An 11798-nucleotide genomic window follows, 5' to 3' on the forward strand; every position below is an offset into this window, starting at 1 on the left:
ATTACAACAATAGTCACTACTCCTACTTCCATCTACATCATTACAACAATAGTCACTACTCCTACTTCCATCTACATCATTACAACAATAGTCACTACTCCTACTTCCATCTACATCATTACAACAATAGTCACTACTCCTACTTCCATCTACATCATTACAACAATAGTCACTACTCCTACTTCCATCTACATCATTACAACAATAGTCACTACTCCTACTTCCATCTACATCATTACAACAATAGTCACTACTCCTACTTCCATCTACATCATTACAACAATAGTCACTACTCCTACTTGCATCTACATCATTACAACAATAGTCACTACTCCTACTTCCATCTACATCATTACAACAATAGTCACTACTCCTACTTCCATCTACATCATTACAACAATAGTCACTACTCCTACTTCCATCTACATCATTACAACAATAGTCACTACTCCTACTTCCATCTACATCATTACAACAATAGTCACTACTCCTACTTCCATCTACATCATTACAACAATAGTCACTACTGCTACTTCCATCTACATCATTAGAACAATAGTCACTACTCCTACTTCCATCTACATCATTACAACAATAGTCACTACTCCTACTTCCATCTACATCATTACAACAATAGTCACTACTCCTACTTCCATCTACATCATTACAACTCAATCTGCGGACAGAACTGTTTCGTCCTTTGTGGACTCGTCAGCGCAGCACAGAGGAAATGAGGCCGAACCTGATAGCAATGGAAATAAAAATTTCCAATCAGGCCCGAACGTACCTTGCCAGAGTGCTCAAACTGACAAGTCAGTGAGCTCTGCATAACGCAAACAGCAAAGGCACTACCCCACGCAAGAGTGCTCAACTGCTACAAGAGCAGGAGCGAAATACTCAATCTGCGGACAGAACTGTTTCGTCCTTTGTGGACTCGTCAGCGCAGCACAGAGGAAATGAGGCCGAACCTGATAGCAATGGAAATAAAAATTTCCAATCAGGCCCGAACGTACCTTGCCAGAGTGCTCAAACTGACAAGTCAGTGAGCTCTGCATTGAGTATTTGCATTGAGTATTTCGCTCCTGCTCTTGTAGCAGTTGAGCACTCTTGCGTGGGGTAGTGCCTTTGCTGTTTGCGTTATGCAGAGCTCACTGACTTGTCAGTTTGAGCACTCTGGCAAGGTACGTTCGGGCCTGATTGGAAATTTTTATTTCCATTGCTATCAGGTTCGGCCTCATTTCCTCTGTGCTGCGCTGACGAGTCCACAAAGGACGAAACAGTTCTGTCCGCAGATTGAGTACATCATTACAACAATAGTCACTACTCCTACTTCCATCTACATCATTACAACAATAGTCACTACTCCTACTTCCATCTACATCATTACAACAATAGTCACTACTCCTACTTTCATCTACATCATTACAACAATAGTCACTACTCCTACTTTCATCTACATCATTACAACAATAGTCACTACTCCTACTTCCATCTACATCATTACAACAATAGTCACTACTCCTACTTCCATCTACATCATTACAACAATAGTCACTACTCCTACTTTCATCTACATCATTACAACAATAGTCACTACTCCTACTTCCATCTACATCATTACAACAATAGTCACTACTCCTACTTCCATCTACATCATTACAACAATAGTCACTACTCCTACTTCCATCTACATCATTACAACAATAGTCACTACTCCTACTTCCATCTACATCATTACAACAATAGTCACTACTCCTACTTCCATCTACATCATTACAACAATAGTCACTACTCCTACTTGCATCTACATCATTACAACAATAGTCACTACTCCTACTTCCATCTACATCATTACAACAATAGTCACTACTCCTACTTGCATCTACATCATTACAACAATAGTCACTACTCCTACTTCCATCTACATCATTACAACAATAGTCACTACTCCTACTTCCATCTACATCATTACAACAATAGTCACTACTCCTACTTCCATCTACATCATTACAACAATAGTCACTACTCCTACTTCCATCTACATCATTACAACAATAGTCACTACTCCTACTTCCATCTACATCATTACAACAATAGTCACTACTCCTACTTCCATCTACATCATTACAACAATAGTCACTACTCCTACTTCCATCTACATCATTACAACAATAGTCACTACTCCTACTTCCATCTACATCATTACAACAATAGTCACTACTCCTACTTCCATCTACATCATTACAACAATAGTCACTACTCCTACTTCCATCTACATCATTACAACAATAGTCACTACTCCTACTTTCATCTACATCATTACAACAATAGTCACTACTCCTACTTTCATCTACATCATTACAACAATAGTCACTACTCCTACTTTCATCTACATCATTGTTTTCTGAAAAGAAATTGGTCTACTGTAAAATGGCACATTTTGGCGACGGTCATACTTTGCCGATTTTAGCGAAAGGAGAATTTTCGCCAAAGTTTTGCCGCGACAATCAAAATTTCGCGTGTACAGTACTAACAAGAGTAGATAGACAAGAGTGTGCACAATCTGCATATACCCCTGCCCGCGGCGGAATTTTTTGTTGACGTCACCTTTTTTTTCAGAAAAACGCGCATTTTGCCCCAGAGCAGTGTGAGAGCACGTGCTGGGCACCGACATTGTACTGTAAAGTCCAGCCAAGTGCACGAGGCAAAACTTTCCAAAAGGTTCGCAGCACGTGCGTCGTCGGAAAGATTACGTCATCAAAAAAATTCCGCCGCGCGCCAACCCATCCCGGAGTTGCACACTTTTGTTTATCTACTCTTGGTACTAATCATCCTTCTTTTTAAACCGACTGAAACTCGAATCGCTAAAATATTTCATCGCGAATTGGTCCCGATTCAGAAAGCCCTAAAAAATTACCCACTAAAATTAGCTGTTCTACAGTACCCCTTCCCAATCCACAGCGAACATATTTCGTTTCCTGAGGGATATGGACTACAACCAAACCTCTCGAACTTTTCATAATATATTTTGTTGTGATCCATATCCCATTGTGATGATTCGTGACAAAGTACGACATTAGTGAACATAGTACATGCTTCTGCACAATCCACACCAGTCCAAATGGACACTAGGACATTTTAGAACCGTTTTCGTTCTCTTCTCTTCATGGGCTCTTACAGTGAATAAAGCAAAAATAACTATGACAGTAATTATATGGGCAAAGAAAACGTTCGGTTCTAAAAATTCCTTTGCCTTATTTGGACTGGTGTGGATGCATGTACATCCTCTGATTATTGAAGAATTGGAGACGCTTCCAATTTGTTCTGTCATGAAGGACCCCTAATTACGCAGAGCGAAATCCGAGTCGCCTCGTACTTCTTCGCACCTTCATTAGCTTCCTTGTTATTGAGTACCTCTGCCCGTTTGGTGACTGCGAATTAAAATAAAACAAACAACAACACATCGTCCTTTTGCAGTTACTCACCTGTCTGTGGCGTACCTCCAGTAGCGTTTCCTAGCGTTTCCACTTCATACTCCAACATCACACCTACTACTCCTCTTCCTTTCCCTGCTCAATGATTGGAGGATTGTCCGCGGCCTTAAAAACATCGTTGCCTAGGTGAAATCCCCAGGTCGGGGAAATTTGCGAAAAGTCAAGAAGTACAGGTGTCGCCTATAGATGCTGCATTTCGCGCAATGGTACTGTATATACTAGGTCATAGGTTAGGAATAACCGCCCGTGTTGTCCTGCAATATTAGCCAGTGCAGGCTGTCGTAATAAAATGACTCGACCGTGTTCCTTCCCCGTGCATGGTCAATGCATGGTGCGATGGCACAATGACAGTCGTCGCAAATCACATTGCGTATTGCACGTGCTTATTGGTGATTCATGGTTAGTTGCTGGGCTTTCCCTACTGAAAGATGTTACCACCGCGTAGTCAGGGATTTTGTCTGCTCCCTGGCGAAAACCGTGTTTTGATCCGTTGAGGGAGACTGGAGATACATTGCGAAGACGTACGATCTGTCTGACAATTGGCGAAGAAGAAAGCTTCGCAGACGACCCGTCGTGGAAGGGAACAGAATGGAACATATACCAGTCGATGTCTGTCATTATAGGGATGGCTGCTACGAAGTTTCAGCCCAATGCTCCCCAGCGCTTTTTAGCGCCCGACGATAATTACCAAATTTCATTGATTTTGCATATGTATAGCAAGCATCGTCTCCTCCAGTCTAGCTGAGTCTGGCCGCCAAAACGTCTAGTCCCGAGAGGAGAACATGCAGGAACATGCAGGAGCATCGCATGCAGCTGCATTCTGCCTCGAGGAAGAGAACAAAACCAGCACCACGTGAAATTTGGAAGTCATTTTGAAGAAGACGAGGAAAGAATTTTGAAAAGGGTGTATTGTATGTGTGTAGATCTTCGTGGGAGCAAAATGAACTCTGCAACTCTAAAGGCTCTGCTCAGTGGCAGCAGAGTAGGGAGAGTTAGACAATTTTCAAATGAAATGGCCATTGATTTAAAATGTGCACAGGAAAAAAATTCAAAAAATCTGACCGAAGTGTTTGAGTGGGTCCGAATGCTCTACGGTCGAGATTGGCCAGAAGAGTCACCGCCAGACAGCAAGGCTGTTTTGAGCAGAGTCACCTGGGTCGTAAAAAAGAAAATTGAGTTACAAAAAAATATCGGAAAACCAGGTGGAAAGGACACGCTTGAGCGGTTCCTGAAGGAAGATTTTGAACTGCCTGGCCGCCGCAGCTCTACGTCATGTCAAGAGCAAGATTCACAACAAGTTGAACAACCCGCATCCATCACGCAAGCCGCCACACAAGAGCTCCACAATGACCATGTCGGAGACAGCAAGCAGTGGGATGACCTGCAGCAACGAATATTGTCTAGTTACAACAGGACGCGCAACATAACAAAGCGTTTACGTCGGCGGGAGCACGCACTGGAAGACGCAGCCGAACAACTACGCATTCACCAAGAGCAGCAGGAAGAGAGAGAGCAAGAAGCGCAAGATTTGATAGCAAAGTTGGAGGACACGAGTAAGGATTTAGTGAGTTTGAAGGAGAAGCAGATTGAGCTTGCTCAGCATTTGCGCAATGCGAAGCGAATGAGCACCTACTGGCAGAGAAAAGCAGCTGTAGCAGTGCAATCCTCTGTAAGAACCGAAAATGCATTAGAAACGGCACAGGAAGAAGCAGCAAAGCTTATGCAAGAGGTGAATCAGCTAGAGGAAGGACTGGCAGACAATGATGACAACATACATGACGACAATGAAGATGACCCGACAGTGCTGGAGACGATGCACAACGGGCGCTACACAGACGGAGTGAGAACATGTTGTATCAACTTACTCACTCACAATGTCGGCATACACCACGTCGGGCCGGTCATGAAGGAGGTCCTGTCTCTGGCCGGTAAAACGCCATCAAGTACACCCAGTGCGACATCGGTTAGGACAATGTTGCTAGAAGGCCGAGCAGTCGGTCTACTGCACATTGGCCATCTTGCAGGGTCAGACAACACGCTGCACTTTGACGGTACAACCAAGCATGGTCACAAGTATGGAAGCTTTCAGCTGACAACTGATGACGGGCAGTTCACGCTGGCCGTGTCTGAGGCACTGTCCGGCAGCGCTGAGCACACCATGGAACTACTGCACCACACTATTGGCCAGTTGGGAGCCGCAGGCGAGAAGCTCGGTGATGCACAGTCCGGTAACCGTCTGATCGCTGCCCTCAAAAACACGATGTCTGACAGAGCTGCAGTGAACACAAAATTCAACAACATGCTTCAGGTATGTCTATGTAGGAGTTGCATTTCAATAGAAAGTATATTTTTCGCAGTAAAAGAGTATTTATTTGTAGAGCTTGTGTTGATACAGATTCCTGGGTTCAAACCCCAAGATGGGCAGTTAGTTACATTTTTTCTCTCCTTGCGTATTTTGTATCTGCATGTTATTGCCCTTTCCGTGAGTCGCTCGTGAGTAATGTATGAGTCGTGTATGGCTAAACCCGTATTTACCCGTATGACTGCTGCTAGTGTTATTGTTCTAGAACATTGGCATAATTAACCAATCACAGTTCACAGCTCTGGAATATTCTAGAATTTCGTCGGCAACCGGTTTATATAGATTGCTCATTGGTTGATGACCAAAAAACATGGCTGCCGTTCGCCGTGTGTTTTGTCTTCTTGCATTGTTCTTTTCTTGTGCTCTTTTCACTTCTTATCTTTACTTGCCGAGTGTGTAACTAATAATTCTGTCCTAACGAGTATTCGTGAAACCACAAAGTGAGTGCCTTGTTTGAGTGTGTGAAATTGTCTCCGAGGGCCAGCTACTACATTGGTGGCAGCGGTAAACTATAATAGTGTGTATATTCGTAGTGTTCAGTTCAACCCGTGCATTTACCTGTTCAGATGGCGCAGCCTCAAGCAGCAGCAGCAGCAGCAGCTCCGGCCCGCCCGGCGGCTTTAGGACGCCCAGTCATCTTACCACCTGAGTTTACCGGAACAAGCAGCGAAGACTGGCTGACATTTATGGGCCAATTCAACGTCGCCTGTCAGGCAAACGGATATGCGGATGATCAACGCCTGGATTTCCTGCCCTGTCGTCTCCGCGAGGGGGCGTTTCATGTCTACCAGACATTCCGGGCCCAGCACCCGAATGATGCCTACGATGAGCTGTGCGATCGTCTCACTGCATATTTCAACCCTCCGCAGCATCGCCCGTCGTTCGAGGCCGAGTTTCGGGCAAGAACAATGAAAACAATTGAGAGTCCGGTGGAGTTTGCGTCTGCGTTACAGAAATTAGCGTCAAGGGCCTACCCAGGCCAGGAAAACACGGACCTCTTCCAACGTTTACTGGTAAATCAGTTTATAGATGGCCTCCCTTCTCCAGAGCTTCGTCTTCATGTTCGAAGTGCCAGCCCGAATAATTTGGCACAAGCTGTGCAAAGGGCTCTGGAAATGGCGGCCATATTCGACGCAGAGCAGCGTCGGTCGAACGGCGCCGCGATCGCGGGTGCGTCGCCGACACCTGCGGCCATATTCGCCGTCCGCGGGTCAAGCACTGCACTCCCGCCTGCTCCATCACTGGCATCAGCTTCCACTACCGGTATGACGTCAGCCTCAGGTGGTAATTATGTTCATGATCAGATGTTTGTGTTGGACAAGATTTTGCAAAGGCTAGATTCCATTTCGCTTTCTTTGAGCTCTCCATCTCCAGGTAGTCTTCCTCCATCAGCACACGCGAGCGGCGGCCGTGGTTGGAGCGACAGTTCTCAGGGTGCGCAGCAGGTGCGCCGTTGTTTCAACTGTGGCCAGACGGGGCATCTGGTGCGCGCCTGCCCAAACTACCCAGAGGGTGCACGGAGACGAAATGGCCCACAACGACGATCGCAGGGAAACTAGCTGAGGCTGGCCCTGCTCGGCAAGAGTCAGTCCTCCAGGGTACAAGCCGTGCTGTCCGTCGCTATGCGTCTGAACTGTCCTCTTTAGTTATCTTAGAAGGTGTTCTGTATCGGTCTGTTGATGGTGTTCTGCAATTTGTTGTACCCTTCTCCCTGCAGACCGAGTGTCTCGAGATGGTACACAGTGTACCGGCTGGTGGCCACTTTGGCTATGACAAGACCCTAGCTAAGTGTCGGCGTCATTTCTTCTGGCCTGGCATGTCGAGCTCTGTTCGTTTGTTTGTACAGTGTTGCCAGGTGTGTGCTGCAGGCAAGTCTAGTCGCCAGCCTGTCGCCCCGCTCGTGCCGATGTTGGGTGGGTATCCGGGTGACCTTGTTGCCATGGATCTTGTTGGTCCCTTTCCTGTTACTCAGTCCCGCAACCGTTACCTACTCGTCTGTGTGGACTATTTCACTCGGTGGCCTGAGGCCTATCCTCTACCAGACATCACAGCTAGAACTGTTGCACATGCCTTTGTTAATGGTTGGGTTTCTCGGTTTGGTGCTCCTGACCGGATTCATTCCGATCAGGGCGCTCAGTTTGAGTCTGCTTTATTTGCTCAGCTTTGCTCCCTGTTGCAGGTTCGGAAGTCACGGACAACACCATACCACCCTGCTGGTGATGGTTTAGTCGAGCGCATGAACCGCACACTGATCACCACGCTCCGACTGTATGCCCGTGGCCACCCTGAATCCTGGGACCTGCATGTGCCTCTATGTTTACTGGCGTACAGGACGGCGGTCCAGAAGTCAACCGGTGAAACACCTGCACGCCTAATGTTTGGGCGTGAGCTCCGTTTGCCGGCGGATATTATTTATGGGTTGCCACCGGAGTACCAGGATGTCTCGACACATGAGTATGTGCAGCGTGTTCAGTCAGTCCTCCAGAGTACTTATGCCCGTGCCCGTGCGACCGACGCCGTGGCCCATAGACGGATGAAAGACTACTATGACCGACGTGTCCATGGTTCGTCTCTACAACCTGGACAGTATCATACTGACCAACCACCACAATCTCAATCCCTTGACAAGACATGCAGAATCCCTGGATTTCTCTCAAAATCCCTGGATGGCACAAAAACAAGTGAAAAAGAGCTTTTCCCGCCAAAAAAACGTTCGACTCTGCAGCTGTGCGTACAGCACAGATCGACCCTGTTGCGCCTGTATTAGTGCAGTTTGATCAGTCGGCGCCCGCCTGTCACTTTGTCAGTGCAGATCTTGCACGGTCAGGTCTTCAAAGTGCTGTGCACAGTTCGAAGTGCGAATGAGCACCGTACATACCTTTGAAAAAAGTTCAAAAAACCGGGACATTCGGGGAGAAACCATGGAGTTTTCAGGAAAATCCTGTATCAGACAAAACTTTGGTTTTCCGGGAGTTTGCTTGAAATCCCCGGGACCCCGGGAGGAGTGTTGATTTTCCGGGATTTTCCCGGGAAAAACGGGAGGGTTGGCCAGTATGCAGTATGTGTGGCTGTTGGATACCGCTGTGAAGCCGGGCGAAAGCCGAAAATTACACAACCCGTGGACTGGCCCATACGTTGTCCGATCGCTGGCTGGTCCAGTCGTCGAGATCGTGTTGGCCGCCGACCTACGCAAACACAAGCGGGTGCATTACAATCGCCTGAAGCCCTGTCAGCGTGCTCCCAGTATGTTGCCGCCTCCACCTCAATCCATGAGCGCACCATCGCCCGCTGCTTTGCCGCCGCTAAGTACCGAGTTTATTTGGCCAGACTGTGATGACGCTGAGTTTGCTCAGGCTGCTCCTGCGCCTATTGTGCCACCAGTACAGCCTCAGCCCGTTAATGTACCAGGCCCACGTGACCATTTGCGCAGAACTGCTGGTCCGCCTGCCTGGCACCGTGACTACAATATGTAACTGGTTCACTGACTGTCCGTTCTGGGTGACTCCAGTTTAATTTAGGATGCTATGGACTTGGATTGCGATAATACATTAGGCAGTTCATTTTGTACAGATTTCTAAGTGAGTGTGTGTGTGTGAGTGTGTGTGTGTGTGTGTGTGTGTGTGAGTGTGTGTGTGTGTGTGTGTGTGTGTGTGTGTGTGTGTGTGTGTGTGTGTGTGTGTGTGTGTGTGTGTGTGTGTGTGTGTGTGTTCCACTTTTCTTTTCATATTAAAATGCAATCTGCACAGCAAAGTATTATTGTTGCCAAACACATGTACAAACACACACACACACACACACACACACACACACACACACACACACACACACACACACAGGTACAGACACAGGTACAGACACACATACACATAGACACACGCGCACGCACACACACATGCACAGACACACACACACACACACACAGTGTTTATCTGTCTACCCTTCCTTATGAGCCTACTATGAAGCATGAAGTATCCAATATAGAAGGCAATGGTCATGTGATGTTGACCACTCCTGTTCGTTTGATTTTCTGTCATGCCTCAGGAATACCGCTCTTCGGTGCTGCCCGTGATACAGCAGGATTGGGACACCCTCACCGAAACCCAGAAGAAAGAAACGTGTAAACTCAATAACTTCTTCTGCGGCCTACATCTACTGGTCAACCTGGCAGATCACTCTGGTGCCGTGATTAAGGAGTGGGAGGCAACACAGAGTGGGAGTTCGGCAAGTTGCCCAGGCGCAAACCAGCCAAACGAATGTGGCACGTACCGCCTGATCAGAACTGCGTGTAAGGCATTCGAGCGCCATGGGAGTGAGCAAGTTGGAGAAGCTGCTGGCTTCCAAGCCTTTGCCACTACCAACGGGCTCACTCACATCCCGCTTGTCAAGTTCAGGGGCAACAGGTTTAACATCATTTTCCACAACGCTGCTGGAATCTACTTCCTTGCTGAGACAATGACTGCTTACCTGGCATTTAGTTGTGGCAACCGGTTGCTTGCTGCTGTCAAAGAGGACCTCCTCGACCCACGATTTGTCACTGGCTGCCGGGCTGTAGGGCTTTTCGGCAAATTTGTCACTGCTCCGATGTGGCGATTCCTGGAATCAGACGCACCGTTCACCTCTGTCCAGAGTGTGTACCAGGAAGTCGAGACGCAACTGGCAAGATGGTCGGAGGATGCAAGCGAGCTCGTTGACGGCACTGCGAAGCCATTTGCAGCAGCCACTATAACACAGCCGGACGTTGTTCTCGACAAGCTGCTAGAGCCAACGCAAGACGACGCTTTGGTCAAGGGACTGTTGCAGCTGCTCGCCGTAGCATGGCACACGTATCTCCACAGAGTATGGGAAGTGCAGTATGAGCAGGGTGCACCGGATCCAGAGCAGACTGCAACAGTCCCGAAAACCAACGTCGTGTCCGAGCGGGACTTCGGCCAGCTAGACCGTCTGCTGAGGAGCAAGCCGAATGCTTCCATGCTGGCTATCGAGGCACAGATTATGCTCGCGAACAATCGCCCCCTCGATTGGTTGAGCTTCCGCACACCAGAGGAGCAATCAGCGATACTCGAAGTTGCCAGGCAGCTGGTTCCAGAACACAAGAGGCTCCAGAAAGCCAGGCTGTCTGCCATCAACGAGTATCGACTGAAAACTGTGCAAGCCAAGCAGCAGGCCCACCAGCAGAGAGAGCAACGGCGAGTGGCGGAGGCGGAGACCATCACACAGCAGCTTGCCAGGATTCCTGGTGGGCTCTGGACGACCGGAGATGGAATAGCTGAGGGACTGGCTGAGCTTCCTACAAACAAGGCGAAGGTAGACGCTCTGAAGTGTCAGCTGAAGTTCAGGAAGAAAATCCTCGTCCAGCAAGCGCCGCACACACTGTTTGCCTTCTCGAAAGCCGGCAAGCCATTCTCCATCGCCGAGCTGAAAGCGAATCTGCTGCGTCTCCTTGAGCTCTCACCAGCCTCAGCACACCATGTAGCGCTGTCGGATTCGGACGACATGCTGAATGACGATGATGGTGGCATGGTTCCGCAGTGACCAGGAACATCAAACATGGCACCTAGTCGATGCATGGCTGGTGACATCAACATAGCTGGCTGTTACATCAGTTAGTGCATAAGCGATGACACAGCGACGATTTGGCTCGGATTGCGATGTATGTTTCGCCCCTCCCAGACTCCTCAGTCATTCATGAACGTCTTCAGGTGAAGCTTGATGTAGTAGGATTAAGACTCCTACGCAGCATCATTATGGAAGAGAAATTACCTGGCGAAATGGTGGTAAATACACGCATACCCACTCAAAGCTCTCTAAGCTACAATGGTTGCCAGACCGTTGTAGCTTAGAGAGTGCTGCAGGGGCAGGCGTGTACTCACCACCATTTCGCCAGGTAATTTCTCTTCCATAATGATGCTGCGTAGGAGTCTTAATCCTACTACATCAAGCTT

This window comes from Sycon ciliatum, chromosome 1, assembly GCF_964019385.1.
Source record: "Sycon ciliatum chromosome 1, ocSycCili1.1, whole genome shotgun sequence".
NCBI lineage: Eukaryota > Metazoa > Porifera > Calcarea > Leucosolenida > Sycettidae > Sycon > Sycon ciliatum.